We start from the raw sequence: 17592 nt of genomic DNA, 5'->3' as shown, positions 1-17592 counted from the left end.
GCCAATAGATTACAGCTTATCATCAAAAAAGTCATTCATCATGATCAAGTAGGCTTCATCCCAGGGATGCAAGGCTGGTTTAACATACGCAAGTCCATAAATGTTATCCACCATATTAACAGAGGCAAAAATAAAGATCACATGATCCTCTCAATAGATGCAGAAAATGCATTTGATAAAATCCAGCATCCTTTTCTAACTAGAACACTGAAGAGTATAGGCATAGGTGGCACATTTCTAAAACTGATTGAAGCTATCTATGACAAACCCACAGCCAATATTTTACTGAATGGAGTAAAACTGAAAGCTTTTCCTCTTAGAACTGGAACCAGACAAGGTTGTCCTCTGTCACCTTTACTATTCAACATAGTGCTGGAAGTTCTAGGCAATACAATTAGGCAAGACAAGGAAGGGAATCCAAATGGGAGCAGAGGAGGTCAAATTCTCCCTCTTTGCTGATGACATGATCTTATACTTAGAGAACCCCGAAGACTCAACCACAAGACTCCTAGAAGTCATCAAAAAATACAGTAATGTTTCAGGATATAAAATCAATGTCCACAAGTCAGTAGCCTTTGTATACACCAATAACAGCCAAGATGAGAAGCTAATTAAGGACACAACTCCCTTCACGATAGTTTCAAAGAAAATGAAATACCTAGGAATATACCTAACGAAGGAGGTGAAGGACCTCTATAAAGAAAACTAGGAAATCCTCAGAAAGGAAATAGCAGAGGATATTAACAAATGGAAGAACATACCATGCTCATGGATGGGAAGAATCAACATTGTTAAAATGTTTATACTTCCCAAAACAATCTACCTATTCAATGCCATTCCTATCAAAGTACCTGCATTGTACTTTCAAGATTTGGAAAAAATGATTCTGCATTTTGTATGGAACCTGAAAAAACCTCGTATAGCTAAGGCAGTTCTTAGTAATAAAAATAAAGCTGGGGGCATCAGCATACCAGATTTTAGTATGTACTACAAAGCCATAGTGGTCAAGACAGCATGGTACTGGCACAAAAAGAGAAACATAGACACTTGGAATCAAATTGAAAACCAAGAAATGAAACTAACATCTTACAACCACCTAATCTTCGATAAACCAAACAAGAACTTACCTTGAGGGAAAGACTCCCTATTCAATAAATGGTGTTGGGAGAAGTGGATGTCTACATGTAAAAGACTGAAACTGGACCCACACCTTTCCCCACTCACAAAAATTGATTCAAGATGGATAAAGGACTTAAATTTAAGGCATGAAACAATAAAAATCCTCAAAGAAAGCATAGGAAAAACACTGGAAGATATTGGCCTGGGGGAAGACTTCATGAAGAAGACTGCCATGGCAATTGCAACAACAACAAAAATAAAGAAATGGGACTTCATTAAACTGAAAAGCTTCTGTACAGCTAAGGAGACAATAACCAAAGCAAAGAGACAACCTACACGATGGGAAAGGATATTTGCATATTTTCAATCAGACAAAAGCTTGATAAGTAGGATCTATAGAGAACTCAAATTAATCCACATGAAAAAAGCCAACGATCCCATATATCAATGGGCAAGAGACATGAATAGAACTTTCTCTAAAGATGACAGACGAATGGCTAACAAACACATGAAAAAATGTTCATCATCTCTATATATTAGAGAAATGCAAATCAAAACAGCCCTGAGATATCATCTAACCCCAGTGAGAATGGCCCACATCACAAAATCTCAAAACTGCAGATGCTGGTTAACATAGCCTTTCCGGCGTTATCTTAGTTACTGTGCCAAAACATTTACATTCTACATTTACCAAGTTTCGCAAATACCCCTGTAATATGCACAACCACTGTGATAAAAATGTGTCAAATGGTTTATGAAGTGAGTGTATGATGCCCCATGATCATAACAATGTATACAGTTATGATTTAATAAAAAAAAAAAACAAAAAAAAACACAAAAAAACTGCAGATGCTGGCATGGATGTGGAGAGAAGGGAACACTTTTACACTGCTGATGGTACTGCAAACTAGTACAACCTTTCTGGAAGGAAGTATGGAGAAACCTCAAAGCACTCAACCTAGACCTCACATTTGATCCTGCAATCCCATTACTGGGCATCTACCCAGAAGGAAAAAAATCCTTTTATCATAAAGACACTCGTACTAGACTGTTTATTGCAGCTCAATTTACAATTGCCAAAATGTGGAAACAACCTAAATGCCCACCAACCCAGGAATGGATTAACAAGCTGTGGTATAGGTATACCACGGAATACTGTTCAGCCATTAAAAAAATGGAGACTTTACATTCTTCGTATTAACCTGGATGGAAGTGGAAGACATTATTGTTAGTAAAGCATCACAAGAATGGAGAAGCATGAATCCTATGTACTCAATCTTGATATGAGGACAATTAATGACAATTAAGGTTATGGGGGGGGAGCAGAAAGAGGGATGGAGGGAGGGGTGTGGGGCCTTGGTGTGTGTCACACTTTATGGGGGCAAGACATGATTGCAAGAGGGACTTTACCTAACAATTGCAATCAGTGTAACTGGCTTATTGTACCCTCAATGAATCCCCAACAGTAAAAAAAAAAAACGGAAAAAAAAAAATGAAATCAAAATGTGTTTCCAAGTGATATTAATAATGTTGTAAAATTTCAATTCTCACTAATTTTCAAAAAGATTTGAAAGTTTTTTTTTCTTTTTCTATTGTTGGGGATTCACTGAGGGTACAAAGAACCAGGTTATATTGATTGCGTTTGTTAGGTAAAGTCCCTCTTGTAATTGTGTCCCACCCCCAATAGGTGTGTGTCTCCCTCCATCCCTCCCTCTTTCCCTCAAGATTTGAATTTTTTATGTAGGTCATAAAAAACCATAATTTGATTTTACTATTTTTATAAATAAATGCATATATATTTATAATTTTTAATGTTGCTAGGGATTTTTGGTGAAAGTCATTGAAAATGTGCTGATTTCATATAATGGTCTATATTTGTACCTATAATATTTATTATTTTATGTGTAACTGATAGATTGGAACAATTTTCAAATACTTTCATCCACTTAGTAATCTCTAGAAGATGTTCTCAAGTATATCACCAGACAAAATCAATTTCAACAGATTTGGCATTTGATTAGGTTTTTATGCAGTACTACATGATCACTTAAAGATCAAGTTAATACAAATGTATTTTATTCAATTTAATTCAATGTTTTATGTTGCAACATCAGCAGCAATTCAAATGGAGAATAAAAAAGGATCATATAAATTTGCAATTAATTTAATTTATTGATCTGATAAGCCGGCTCTCCTATTCTCTGTTATTACAAAATTATTAACATTTCTATGACAAACAAAAATCAATTTTCCTTTGTAGCAGGAGCTACTTTTCATCTTACAGAACAAATACTCATTCAACTTGAATAAGTAGTAGTGAAAATGTTCCTGGGATCTGGAAATCACTACTTAGCTTATGGCTCTTTTATGTGTATTTGTTTTTTCCTGACTGAAAACATAGTTTAATTGCTCTATAAACTTCAGAGGGTTTAAAAAATTGCCATAAAATTAAATGAGATAAAAATTGATGCTAATAAAAGTGTCACTTTGTTGTGCTATATTTTTGTTTTGCTTCATGTTTTTTTTTGAGAGTTGAAATAAAAGGGTCAGATCCATTAAAGTTTTATAGCAACTCAGATTATAGTTGACACAGTATTTTTGTAGAAGTTTTTAAAATTCTCTGGACTCAGTAAAATGTGGTCAAAGTGGGGGAAAATAGAGCAGTGAGAAAACAGGAGTTTCACGGAGAGGCTGTGCTGAGTTCCCATCCTCAGGAGAGCAGGAAATGTCAGTGTGGATCTCGGCCTTGCCTTGTAAAATGGGAGTGAATCCATTAAACTTTAGGACCTCTTTCGTAGAGTTTTTCAGAAATAATTGGTATATGTTTATGACAATAATTGGTGATTGGTCTTGGGCTATGGACACAATCTAGGTTAGCAATCTACTCACCATCCTCCCACAATTTAAGAAAGAAGTGACAGGTTTATTTATTTATTTACTTATTATTTTTTTGAGACAGGGTCTCATTTTGTCCCCTGGATAGAGTGCCCTGGCATCATCATTACTCACTACAACCTCAAACTCCTGTGCTCAAGAGATCCTCCTGCCTCAGCCTCCCGAGTAGCTGGGACTACAGGTGCCTACCACCATGTCTGGCCAGTTTTCCTGTTTTTTAGTAGAAATACGGTCTGGTTCTTGCTTAGGCTGATCTGGAATTTCTGATCTCAAGCCATCCACCTGCCTTGGCCTTTTAGAGTGCTGGGATTACAGGGATGAGCCACCACACCCAGCCCATTTAGATAATTTTGAATCCACTCTTATTTATATGTTAATCATATAATCACATATATATTCTACAACTCTTCCACGTCATGACCGAAATTCCTGTTCAAAAGGATAAAAGTTCACCTCATTTAGCAGTGGTCAATTTCATCACCAGAACACAACGTCATAAGGAACAAAAAGAAACGGTTCTACTTTCAACTTTCAAATAACTAGCTTGCAAAGGTGACAAGCAATATAAAAATATAGGGTGAGGCCAGATGGGGTGACTCATGCATTTAATCCCAGCACTCTGGGAGGCTGAGTTGGAGGCCAGCCTGAGCAAGAGTGAGACCCTGTCTCTACTAAAAAAAGAAACACTAACTGGACGTGGTGGCAAACACCTGTAATCCCAGAGAGAGAGAGGAAGTGTATTTTTACAAAAATATAAAGTGAAAGTAAAAAATATCTTTCATCTTCATATTACATTAATAAAAGTTCAGTTACTTTCTGTGAATGGTTCCCATTTGCATGTCTTCTTTGCATACCTGTGTGCTCACAAGACTATTCTCTTTTATAACTTGTTGCTAACAACACATATCCTTCCCTTCCTTGCTGGTTTCATCAAGCTCTTCCTTTGTCACTCACCTTCCTTTGTGTCATCATAAGCTTCCCAAGAAACTGATCACATATATAACCTCTGAGGAAAGACTTGTGATAATGTAAGTGAATCATGACGATCTTACACCTTGCTGAAAATTGGTTTGGGCAAGGCCTTGTCATCAGTATGGCTAATCAAATACATGCGGATGTCTGCTGGTAGAACTCTAGAAAAGAGTTTCTTATCCTTGAAGTGATTCATGTGAGGGCCTAGTATTTTAGCTTTCGGGGTTCTGTTCCTGTGTTGAGCTATTTTTGTGCATAGCTGTTTTGTCTAGAACTTCTGGGCACATATTCTAGGGTGAGCAAGCCTGAGGGGAAAGCTGAAACTCTGAGCGCTGAAGCGTGGGAGAGACAGAAACATCCCAGGTTCTTGAAGATATTACTTAACGACTCAAGGAAGTACATGCTGCAGAGCCCTACTGCTGGGCTTCTGGTTCCAGGAGGTGGGTCATGTCCTCACTGCTTAGGCTAATGTTGGCTGACTCAGTCGTGATGCCAGATGTGGCCATGGGAGTAGTCTACGTAATTCCCAAGATATGCCTGGTGTTGGAATTGCAAAGTAGCAGGGAAGGAGAGCAGAAGTTATTAATTTCAGTAGTTTTTTACTGCTTCTATTCATTTAGGTATTCACTTCTTCATTTAAAGAAAGCAGATGAATAAGGAAGGGTTCTATATTTTAAAGAGCACCCCCCACACACACACAGATATATATAGAGAGCGTGTTTCAGGAACATGAATAGCATATAAACAGGGGCATAGTGACCAAAGAGATGTCCTTTTACCTCTAATTAAATCCTTGATCCAGTAGTCCAGTAATTTGGGCCCTGTTGACTAGTTTTAGATTCATTTGCAAACAAGTTGATATTTACAGTCACAAACAATCCTTCTGTTCAAGTCAATAGACTATAAATTTCGTAAGAGAAATAATGTAGCAAAGAGAATCAAAATCTTTAAAAGTATTTATTCTCTTTAACTCACATATTCTGTTTTATTGGGAATTTACAATTAAGAAATAATCAGAGAATGTTAAAGCATTTATAAGCCTATTGACTGCCAGTTTGTAATAAAGGAAATATGGGGCAATATCATCAACAACGGAGGTTTTGTTAAAAATTATATTCTAGCCGTATGAGAGAGTAATATGCAGTCATTCAAAGTCATGCTTTGGAAATGAAAGGTATATTGTTAGATGCAAAGAAGGAAGTTACCAAAGAGAATAACTTTGTGATTACACAGGCATGCAAAGAAAAGGTACACAAGGACAGACATGCAAAGAAAAAAGACAAATTATACACAAAAATACACTGTGATTTTATCAGTGTTAACATTAACATGGAAGATTTTTCTACTTTTGCTTTATATTTTTCTGCATTTCAGAATTTTTATATTGAACAATGGCCATTATTGACAGAAAAAATTTTTCCTAATTAAGCTGTTGTCATTTTTCTACATATGTTATAATCCTTGCAATCAATCCTTACAATAAGTTATTATTTAGTTTTTATACATTCAATTATCACATAAGTAAGTTTATAGTAAGAAAGAATATCTTTTGTGTTTACATGTAGAATTTTTAATCTTTTCTATCAGTTATCAAGACGTGTCTGAAAACTTGCACCTGTTGTAAATGTCTGTGTTTCTTCTGTGGTGAAATACTGCTTTCTGTCTTTTCAGGTAAGTTATTAGATGCATATGAGTGTTATGTCTTTTTGTTAATTATTTATGATTCTAAAATAGTCTGCTTTGCGATAGATTTTTTTTGTAGGCGGGGGTCTAAGAACCTAATTTTCTTGTATTATTATAGTCATTCAAGTTTTATTTGTTAATGTCTTATAGTACCATTTTCTCTTACTTTTGGCTTCTCTGTATTTATATTTAGAGTCTTTCTCCAGTAAAAAATACACAGTGATTTTTAGCCTATTTTTTTTTTTTTGCTTTTATTGGAAGGTTTAGTTCATTTGTGATAAATATAATTATTGATACAGTGTGTCTCTCGTATAATTTTTGTTTTCTACTTGTTTCATTTACTAGTTTGCTTGCAATAGAATGTCACATAAATGAATCAAATTCAAATTGATGGCTAACTTTGAAGGATGCTAAAAATCTCAGGAAATGGCAGTGCCCATAGCTCAGTGGGTAGGGCACCGGCCACATACACCAAGGCTGGTGGGTTCGAACCTGGCCCGGGCCAGCTAAAACGACAATGACAACTGCAACAACAATAAAAAAAATAGCCAGGAGCAGTGGTGGGTGCCTTCCAGCTACATGGGAGGCTGAGGCAAGAGAATCGCTTAAGCCAAAGAGTTTGAGGTTGCTGTGAGCTGTGACACAGTGGCATTCTACCCAGGGCAACAGCTTGAGACTCTGTCTCAAAAAAACAAAACAAAAAAGTCTCAGAATGCTATGAAAGAAGTGTTCAAATGTGCTGGTGATTTTTTCTTTAAAACCTGCTTAATGAATATGTGAACTTTAAAATTATTATTTGTGTGTTTTATGTCTTAAATGCTACATTAAAATTAAAATATCAGGGAATTATTATATGTGACTCAAGGAAACCTAAGTTTGTCTGGAAACCTAAGCTGCCTAAATATGAAATATCTATGGTCTCGCTTGAGCCTTAATTTGCCTAAGTGTCACTATACTTATGAGATACCAAAGCATTCGGAAAAAATGTGCAAAATAGTTTTTGTCGAATTTTAATATTGCCAGGTGTAAAGGAATCATAGGCTAAATGAATTTAGAAGTTTATGTGAAAGCAGAACACTGGGGCATGAGTGATAAGGTGACAGGATGGTTAACAATGCTGTGTTTGACGATGTCGCAGGCATTTCCTTTGCTGCTGCAGACCTCAAAAGAGTATCACAATGTCCTTTAGCAGCTTATGAGGGTTGATCTTCAGAGCTTCCATCTTATGATGGAAAAGGGACACTTAACGAATGGGCTAAGAACTTGTACATAGTAGTACTGAGAAACATGGGAATAATTAGGGAGAGTTGAAAATTAATTATTGGGGAATCACTGACAGCTGCTGCAACCACGTGTAGAAGTTGCCACCAAGAAGTGATCTGGTGTAAACTGTGAGGCGAAGAAAAAAAAAATAAACAAGAAGACCTAGCAACAGCAAAGCGCTCAAAGTGCTTAGTTAATTATGGGCTGCTATTAAGATATTTTTGAAAGTATATTATTATCATTTCACAAATGAACTAACCCTTAAGACTATAAAATGCATCATGTGTCTGCACCAATAGTAAGCCCTGAGGCCCTGCCCATTGGCCTCATTTTTATAGGAGTGATGTTGGCCTGCTGGCAGACTAGGAGAGGTCAGCCGGCTTCCCCCTCACAGAGAACAACCATTTGGCTGCTGTTCACAAACACATAATTCTGGAAGAGCTCTAAGTCCACTCACAAAGCAACAACAATACAGTGGAAGAAAAAAGCCTGGAGAGAACTGCACAACAGTGGGCGAGACAGCCGTTTTATTTTGCATGAATTTCCTCCTTCTTTAGGGGGTCTCAGTGCAGAGACCAAAATCCCAGGCTCACAAGTCCCTGAGAGAAAAAGCATGGTGAACAAACAGTTTCCTAAGACTTTTTGGACACCGATCAAATCAATGGCTTCAGTTCCAGCCCACCTAGATTCCTGGGAGGAACAGCATTAGAGAGACAGAGAGACAGAGGCCATCAGCACCTGTTGCAGCCCCTATGGCCCTGGTCTTGATCACCGCAGGAAGGAACCAGGTGTGACTCGGATTAGAAGTACAAGCTTGCAAGAGGCGGGCTAACCTTGATTGCAGGGTAGCCCTGAGCAACCTCCGCAGCAGCCTTTTATTGAGACAGCACAAGACAGGTGAGGGGAGTATTAGATAATGACTACGTGCCTAAGGATCGCCATGGGCTCAGGCTCTTTCTTTGCAAGCAGCACCTGCAGACAAATCGCCCCAGGGTCTGTCCCCCAGCTGCAGATCATCTTGCTCAGAGGTCCTCTACAAGCAAGATGTTGGCGTCCTCTACAAGCTGGATGTTGGCGTCCTCTACAAGCTGGATGTTGGCGTCCTCTACAAGCACCCACATGCAGTAGGACTCGCAACAGTCCCCCTGGCCTGTTCTGCACCAAACGGCAGCTGAATTCTCTACTGAAAGTCTCAGCAATCCTTAGAGCGACTGAGCAGACTCCACAATTCTCATCCCCACGCACTCCACTGTGTTACATTGAGAAGACCAAGAAGCATGCAAACTCATACAGCCTTTTTGGAAAGAAGTATGGAGAATCCTCAAAGAGCTAAAAGTTGACTTCCTATTTGATCCTGCAATCCTATTGCTAGGCATCTACCCAGAAGAAAAAAAATATACTTTACCACGAGGACATTTGCTCTAGATTGTTTATCACAGCTTAATTTACAATCAGCAGGATGTGGAGAAAACCCAAGTGTCCATCCACTCACGAATGGATTAATAAACTGTGGCATATGTACACCATGGAATACAATTCAGCCCTAAGCAAGATGGAGACTTTACATCTTTTGTATTAACCTGGATGGAGTTGAAACACATTCTTTTTAGTAAAGTATCACAAAATGGAAAAGCAAGTATCTATTGTACTCAATACTAACATGAAGTTCATGCAAGAATAAAACTCAATTTAATTCAAGTGGTGGGGTGGAGGGACAGGGATTAATGAGCTCCCACCTAATGGGCACAATGTAAGGGTACACGTCACACCTCCTGGGTGTGGGACACAACTACAACAGGGACTTTACCTAACAAATGCAAACAATGTAACCTAATTGTCCGTACCCTCTTACTAAATTAAAATAAAGAAATGAAAAAATAAAAAAAGAAGATGGAGAAGGAGCTTTGCCCAGAGCTCATTTAAGTTAGCCTCCCAAGGTTGTGGCAAAAATATAAACCAAGGTTATTGCCCCTTGCTTCTAAACTGACTAGAAACCGAAGTGTATACAAAAAAAGAGAGAGAGATATGGATAAATAGAGATGGCAACCGGAAATCCTAATGCAACAATGGAGCTTCAAGACAGAAGGATTAGAGTTTGGGACACAAGATAAATGGCTGGAAGATTAAAACATGGTGCAATTTCTGCTTGACAGGTGGCTGAGGCTGCAGCCTAGATGGAGGAGCAAGGAATTGGATACCCCAACTCCTTTCACGCACAGGAGACTGATGTTAGATGATCTGAAGTTTGACGAGCAATCAATTCATCAGCCATGCCAGCATATTCATCAAAATTCTCTTAAGAATGTGATATTATTTTTTCAGAAATCATCTAATCCCTCTGAATATCTATCTATGCCCTCACTCTCTTTATTAAGAGGAGTTTGAGATGCATAGAGGTTACATATTTTATTATATATTCATGGTTTGTCTTCTGAATCTTTCCAAACATAAGATTAATATAATCATCTCTTTCTATTTCTGGCTTTTCTCCAGACCTCAGAGGATTTAATTCATTTAATTAATGGAATAGTCAGTATTCATAGGAAGGCTGCCTTGAAAGTAGAAATAAATGATCCTGCATGGACAGCTTGATTATACTGAACCTAGTCTCAAATATTAAGATGTATCAAATGTGCCATATGCATAAAAAACTCATAAAAATATACTTGGACTGAGCAAGTAAAGATTAAATTTTATGTTACCTCTAGAAAATCAGTGACATGTTTTTTATTTAAAAGTTGATTATGCCAGCAATACATAAATATTCTCTTATGAATAAACATAAATTCTCTTATAAATAAAGATACAGCATACAAAATATAAAATGTCATTCTTTAATGACACATTATTGCCCCCTTCAAGATAATAGTTTTGTTTTTGTCCTGCTAATCTTTTTCCTTATTTAAAAGTTTTTATTGGAAAAGGCATTAAGAGTCATTGAAGAAATATAAAACATATGGACAGATTTAAAGAAAAAAAGGAAAATCATCTGTTTATGTTAATCAGTTTGCTGTATGTTGTATATACAGATGTATTCTGCTTATTTTCACTTACTGTTCTTCAAGACCATAATTGATCACTGTATAATATTTCACTTTATAAATTTGCCACATCATTTCACATCCCTCTATCACTGCCTGTTTATGTGGCTCCAGATAAAAGTGAATCCCCAAATAATATCTTAACACTCTTCACTTGTCTTCATTTCTGGTTCTACTTTAGGCAAAGGCCCTAAAGGAGGCTTTTGTTATTTATCAGAGCGTATGAATGTTTTAAATAATCTCGAATTAAATCACCAGTTGTTATTTGAGAGGCCTGTCCAAACAAATAGTTCAAATTTTGTTTATTGATTTTGCTCTACTTGCCACAATATTTTCATCGTGGATAATTACATGTTAAAAATTGTGCATAAAAACCTGAGGAAACGGGGCGGGGGGTAGATCATGAAAATAAGGGTAGCGGCTCAGAGTCAGCATAAAACTGAGCGCTCCTTTTCATTCCTCGCATCCAGAAGACACACTGTCTCCCAATTCAAGTCAAATGCATTGAGGCTCATTCTCTGCCCGAATATAGCAGAGCACCTGTGGGCTTGGACGCACAGGTGCCACTCACCTAGACAGGATGAGGAGTCTGGATTAAAATAGAGCAGAAGTAGAGCTTTGCGTGCTGCACTTGGGGGAAGCCCGGATGCGGACTCACAGGCCTGCCCTTTGCAACTTCCCAACCTCCGTTTCTCATGGGGCAAACAGAATGGGTCATTGGTGGAATCTTCTTTAAAGAAACATAAGGGAACCACAGGGGAAAAAAAAAGAATCCGGATACTAGCATTTGGGAGGCCACCACTGATTAATTAAACGGCTTATGCATCTGAGATCACTCCCAGAGAAGCTCATTAGTTTGGAAGCTGCGCCAGCATCATGGAGAAACCACCAGCATGTACTGCCTCATTCTTTTTTTTTTTTAAGGTTAATTTACATTTTAATTAATGATTAATTAATTTCAGATTAATACAAGGGTACAAATGTTTTGGTTACACATTTGTATAAAACTAAAATGTTTTAGTTTCTAAGGTAAAGTTCAAGTTGTAGTTGAGCCCTTCATGCAGGGGGCATGCTGAGCACCCCAACACTGTGCTCATTATATGAGATCCCGCCACTTCCCCTCCCTCCCCCTCTCCTTCCTCCTTGCTGGACTATACTTGTGTTTTTGCTTTTGTGTGGGCGTATAGTTGGTTACATACTGGTTTCATATTAGTATTTTTTTTCTTTTTTTATTGTTAAATCACAGCTGTGTACATTCATATTAGTATTAAGTACATTGGATTCTCTTTCCCCCCCCAAATGAGACATGATCAAACTAAAAAGCTTCTGCCCAGCTAAGGGCATCAACTAAAGCAGACAGACGGCCTTGGGAATGGGAGAAGATATTTGCATGCGACGGATCTGACAAAGGGCTGATAACCAGAATCTATAGAGAACTTAAATTAATCAACAAGAAAAGAGCAAACAACCCCACTTATAAGTGAGCAAGACACTTGAATGGAAATTTCTTTAAAAATGACAGAAAATGGCCAACAAACACATGAAAAAATGCTCATTGTCCCTAGTCAGCAGAGCTGTGCCTCATTCATAACTGCCAGGGATTAGCAGATAAGAAACACCAGTTGGTTGAGAAAAGATTCCAAGACAAAAGATGGAGACAAAAGGTAAAGGAAGCAATAAGAAAGAGCAGGTGGAGGTTATTTAGGAACTGAGGAAAGCTCCAAAACCATTAAGAATACCCTCAGATGAGAAAGAAAAAGCTGGATTTCTACAAAACAAGAATAGGATAGTATCAAAAAAAAAAATAAAAAAGACAGGGAGTAACAGAAAATTCTTAGAAATTTAAAATGATATGGATGAAATTAAAATGATAAATAGGAAGACCAAAAGATAAGATCAAATATAGCTTTACGATAAAATTTTAAAACATTAAATATGGAAGCTAGAGGAGAAAATAGAGGAACCTGAGAGGGACAATTACAGAGGGACCAACTCTCTTCTCAACTGGCTGACTAAACGCTCACGTTTCTAACAATATAAATGGGGAAAGATGAATCTTAATAAGGTTAAAGATGGTTAATTTTTAGAACTGTATAGATTTTAAAAACATAAAGAGATCCTAAAAGTTTCTAGAATAATAAAAAGATAATAAAACAGATCACATACCAAGGAATGGGAGTTAAATGTGATCACATTTTCAACAGCAAAAATAAAGTGATGTTTTTAGACTTTTGGAAGAAAAGCATTAGCTATAATTCTACATTCAGATTATTAACCCACATGCAGGTGGAATGCAGATGTTTTTGGAAGTAAAGAGAATTAAATATTTCTATCTCTTTTAGCCTATTCTTAGTAAATTGCAGGTAGGTTTGTTCCTAAAAAACCAGAGCCTCATTTAGAAAGAAGAAGAAATGGAACCCAGAATAGAAGAGCACCCAAACGGGGGAGAAATTATGCAGATTTCCAAGGTGTAGGTTGTTCTGCTGTTTTACAAATATTGAAGTGGGTGAGGGCGACAGGGTTGCAGAAAAGGCAGCTCCTGGCAACAAAGATTAACAAACAAAATGCAGAAGATTACGGATTATCAGATGTGTTTCAGCAGCTGGAAGAAACTCCAGCTACAACTTCATAAGCAAGGATAGGGCAACAGAAAAATGTAAGAAAAAATGGCCAAAAAGGTAAAAGTGATTTTTTTAGACAATAGAATTGGAGTGAGAGAAATGCAGGGAGAAAAGTGGCTATTCATTGTTAAGTATGAAATATGTAAAATGAAATGCATATGTAAATATCCATTAAAATAAAACCAAAATATGGGTGGCGCCTGTGGCTCAGTGAGTAGGGCGCCGGCCCCATATGCCGAAGGTGGCAGGTTCAAGCCCAGCCCCGGCCAAACTGCAACAACAACAACAAAAAATAGCCGGGCGTTGTGGCGGGCGCCTATAGTCCCAGCTGCTCAAGAGGCTGAGGCAAGAGAATGGCGTAAGCCCAAGAGTTAGAGGTTGCTGTGAGCTGTGTGACGCCACGGCACTCTACCCGAGGGCCATAAAGTGAGACTCTGTCTCTACAAAAAAAAAAAATAATAAAAAAGAAAAACCAGGGCGGCGCCTGTGGCTCAGTGAGTAGGGCGCCGGCCCCATATACCGAGGGTGGCGGGTTCAGACCCGCCCCGGCCAAACTGCAACCAAAAAATAGCCGGGCGTTGTGGCAGGCGCCTGTAGTCCCAGCTACTCGGGAGGCTGAGGCAGGAGAATCGCCTAAGCCCAGGAGTTGGAGGTTGCTGTGAGCTGTGTGAGGCCACGGCACTCTACCGAGGGCCATAAAGTGAAACTCTGTCTCTACAAAAAAAAAAAAGAAAAGAAAAAAAAGAAAAACCAAAATATTAAAATAACATAGTAATTGAAAATAAAAAACTAGATAGACTAAAAAATGTGGAAAAGAGGTTAATAAAAGTAAGAATAAATAATAAATAGAAAATAGAAAACTGAACAAATTTCAGATTTGATCATTAAGAGAAAAGGTTTCTTAAAAATAGTAAACTAGACTTTTTTTGGCAAATTTTAATCAAGAAAAAGATGTGCTATAAAATATTGGATAACAAAGAGTAAACAATGCAGGGAAAGAAATGAACAAGGTCATAACGACATGACCTGTAATGATCCCCCTTTACCCCCATTTCAACCATATTCGACGTATGGATGAAATCAATGGTTTTTATCAAAGCTTGTATTAAATCAAAATTACCTCAATACTATATCTGAATATTTCAATGATCATAAAAGCAATTGTACAATCTGTAAATGTTCTATCCAAAAGGAGCACAGCAAGAGAGTTTGGATGGCAAATCCTATCAGCCCTACAAACTTTGCTCTGAAACAGGAACATGGGTTTTCAAAGTATTTCTTTCTTTTGAACTTCTGTTGTTCTTTCCTCTCCCCCCCCACTTTTTATTCTCCCCCCCACTTTTTATTCTCTTTTTACCTTCCATCTAGTCTTTGCCCCTAAATACTGAATTACTGCAAAAAGTATAGCAAACTGATAATGAGGAAGAGAAAGTACAGACATGCCTAACTTAAGTTTTTTGGGTTTTATGGCTCTGCAAAAGTGATACGCGTTCAGTAAAAACCATACTTCACACTTTGAATTGTGATTTTTTTTTTTCCTGGGCTAGCGATGACATTCAATGACATTCTCTGGAGATCCCCAAGATCCCGCAGCGCAGGGGATAAGAACTCCCTACCAGCCACACAATTACAGGGGCAAACAGCCAGACCTCTGTGGTGTCCCCTGTTGCCAGGTGGTTTTTCCTGCTGTAGGCTAAGGTGCGTGTTCTGAGCACATTCAGGGGAACCTGGGATGAGCTGTGATGTTCAGTAGGCTGGGTGCATAAAATGCATCATCTACATAAGGTACTTTCTCTTTATGGTGGTTTTATTGGGACATAGCCCATTGTAGGCCAAAGAATAATCATTTTCATTCACTCATTCATTCAAAAAGCATTTTTTCCAAGTTGGATTGGGGTGTGTGTGTGTGTATTCTCCTGGATATTGTTGCAGAGAGAAAGAAACAATCTAACATTTTCCCTCCTCTGACCTCAGGAGAGGGAATGGGACCAAAGCCGGATCAGGCCCCATCAGATTCTGTTTGGTAGGTAGACCTTAGCTGCCGCCAGGGAGCCCATAGGGCACAGGGTTCTGGGGGCATTTGCAAGACATAAATTGTCCAGCACCTGTTAATCCAGTAAGAAATAGACAGTATTAACTTGAGATAAGAAAATTACCTTAAAGATAAAGAGAAGCTCATCCATCCTTTGTGTCTATCCAGTGTTCAAAGCCACATGCTTTGGCCTTTGCTCCTGTGATCCAGGTCTCGGAATAAAACCACTTAGTTGCAATTTGATATTATTGTTGCCTCCCAAGTCTCAGAAAACATTATTTTGGTAACTAACGGAATTTATTTTCAACAAGTTGTAAAAGCATGTTGTGATACTCTTTCCGCCTTTAGCTTAATTAAAAAAAAAAAAATCCCATTTACATTTTGCAATGTCGGAAAACACATGGCCCCATCTCAGCAACTTGTGAGAAATGGAAAAGCTTACGCCCACCTTCCTTCAGCACTTCTCCCCTTATTTTTGGCCAGTACATTTGTAGATATGAGTCAGAATTCTATGTCATCTAGCGAAGAGGAGAATATGGATAACTTCTTTGTGTGTGTGTGTGTGTGAGAGAGAAACAGTGTTTCCAAATTGTGCACAAACTCCTCAAGCGAGAAAAAAAAAGTGCTAAAAATTAGAACATAACAAATACAAAAAGCAGCAATTCTATACTATGATGGTTGCATAGTTCTGCAGATTGAATCATGGAGAAATTAACCATTTGATGTATCTGGAAAAAAAGAGGAAAAAAGGAAACAAAAAACCAAAAAGCAGCAATTCTTACATTGCCCCAAACTAAATAACTAACATTTTATCAAGATGCTGCCTCCCAGCAGGCGTTCAGTGGTCCGATGTTACTTTAACCTGTGTGTACTCAAAATCATCTGATTCTTTCCCTCACATCCATGCCGCGACCCCACCTTCCTCCCATACAATGCTTGCAGAGTCTTCTTGGTGTCTTGTAATGATACTGAATTGAATCCCCAGACTATGGACTTCTCACAGAATTGTAGTATTTCATGCTGTTGTCTGCTTCTGTTTCAAATATCTCAGAGGGATAATTTTCAACCTTTTAGACTAGAGCCTTTTCACTCCAGTATCTGATTGACAGCCTAAGCATGGTAATTCATTGCTGGCTTGCATTTTTCTGACTTAACATACATCTAAAGAATCACCACAGAGAAGTGGGGGGAGAGAATAAAAATTAAAAACTCCGACACGAGTATCGCATTCACATCATTTGTAACTACAGAATCATCAGGTGTTTTAAAGTAATCTAATGGCATCTCGTTTGTTCATTGTTTCTGCTTTAGCTAATATATTTAATGACACAGAAGACCTGTACATATTTATGGGGTACGGTGTGATATTTCAATGCATGGATATGATGTGAAATGATCGGATCAGGATAATCAGTATATCCATCTGCGTATATATCATTTCTCTTTCGCTGGGAAGATCCACAAAGCACACTTTTAGCTATTTGAAAATATGCACTACGTTGTTCTTTTTTTAATTTTTGAGACAGAGTCTCACTCTGTGTCCTGGGTAGAGTGCTGTGGGGTCATCATAGTTGACAGCAACATCAAACTGCTGGGCTCGTATCTGACTCTCAATTCCTTTTCAGAGGCAGATATGAGTCAAAGTGATTCTCCTGCTTCAGCCTCCTGAGTAGCTGGGACTACAGGCACTGGCCACCACACCCAGCTAGTTTTTCTATTCTCAGCAGAGATGGGGTCTCGCTCTTGCTCAGGCTGGTCTTGAACTCATGAGCTCAAGGGATCTGCCTGCCTTGGCCTCCTGGAGTGCTGGGAGTACAGGTGTGAGCCACTGCCACCACCAACACACTGTTCTTAATTAAAGCCTTTCTACATCGCTCTGGAATCCTGGAGCTGAGTCCTCCTGTCTATTCTTCTGTCTCTGTCAAGCAATCTCTGCCTTTTGCACCATTTCTATCCTCTGTTCTAC

The 17592-nt window shown here is 38.2% G+C and overlaps 1 non-coding gene across 1 annotated transcript; it reads left to right on the top strand.

The window, feature by feature from the left end:
- Window positions 1-16292: 16292 nt before the first annotated feature.
- Window positions 16293-16356, top strand: LOC128593367 (small nucleolar RNA SNORD77). The gene has a single exon (XR_008382339.1). It is a non-coding gene; the product is annotated as a small nucleolar RNA SNORD77 (small nucleolar RNA).
- Window positions 16357-17592: the final 1236 nt, after the last annotated feature.

Source organism: Nycticebus coucang, chromosome 1 (assembly GCF_027406575.1).
Source record: "Nycticebus coucang isolate mNycCou1 chromosome 1, mNycCou1.pri, whole genome shotgun sequence".
Taxonomy (NCBI): Eukaryota; Metazoa; Chordata; class Mammalia; order Primates; family Lorisidae; genus Nycticebus; species Nycticebus coucang.
This window is presented reverse-complemented; position numbering and strand designations above follow the sequence as displayed.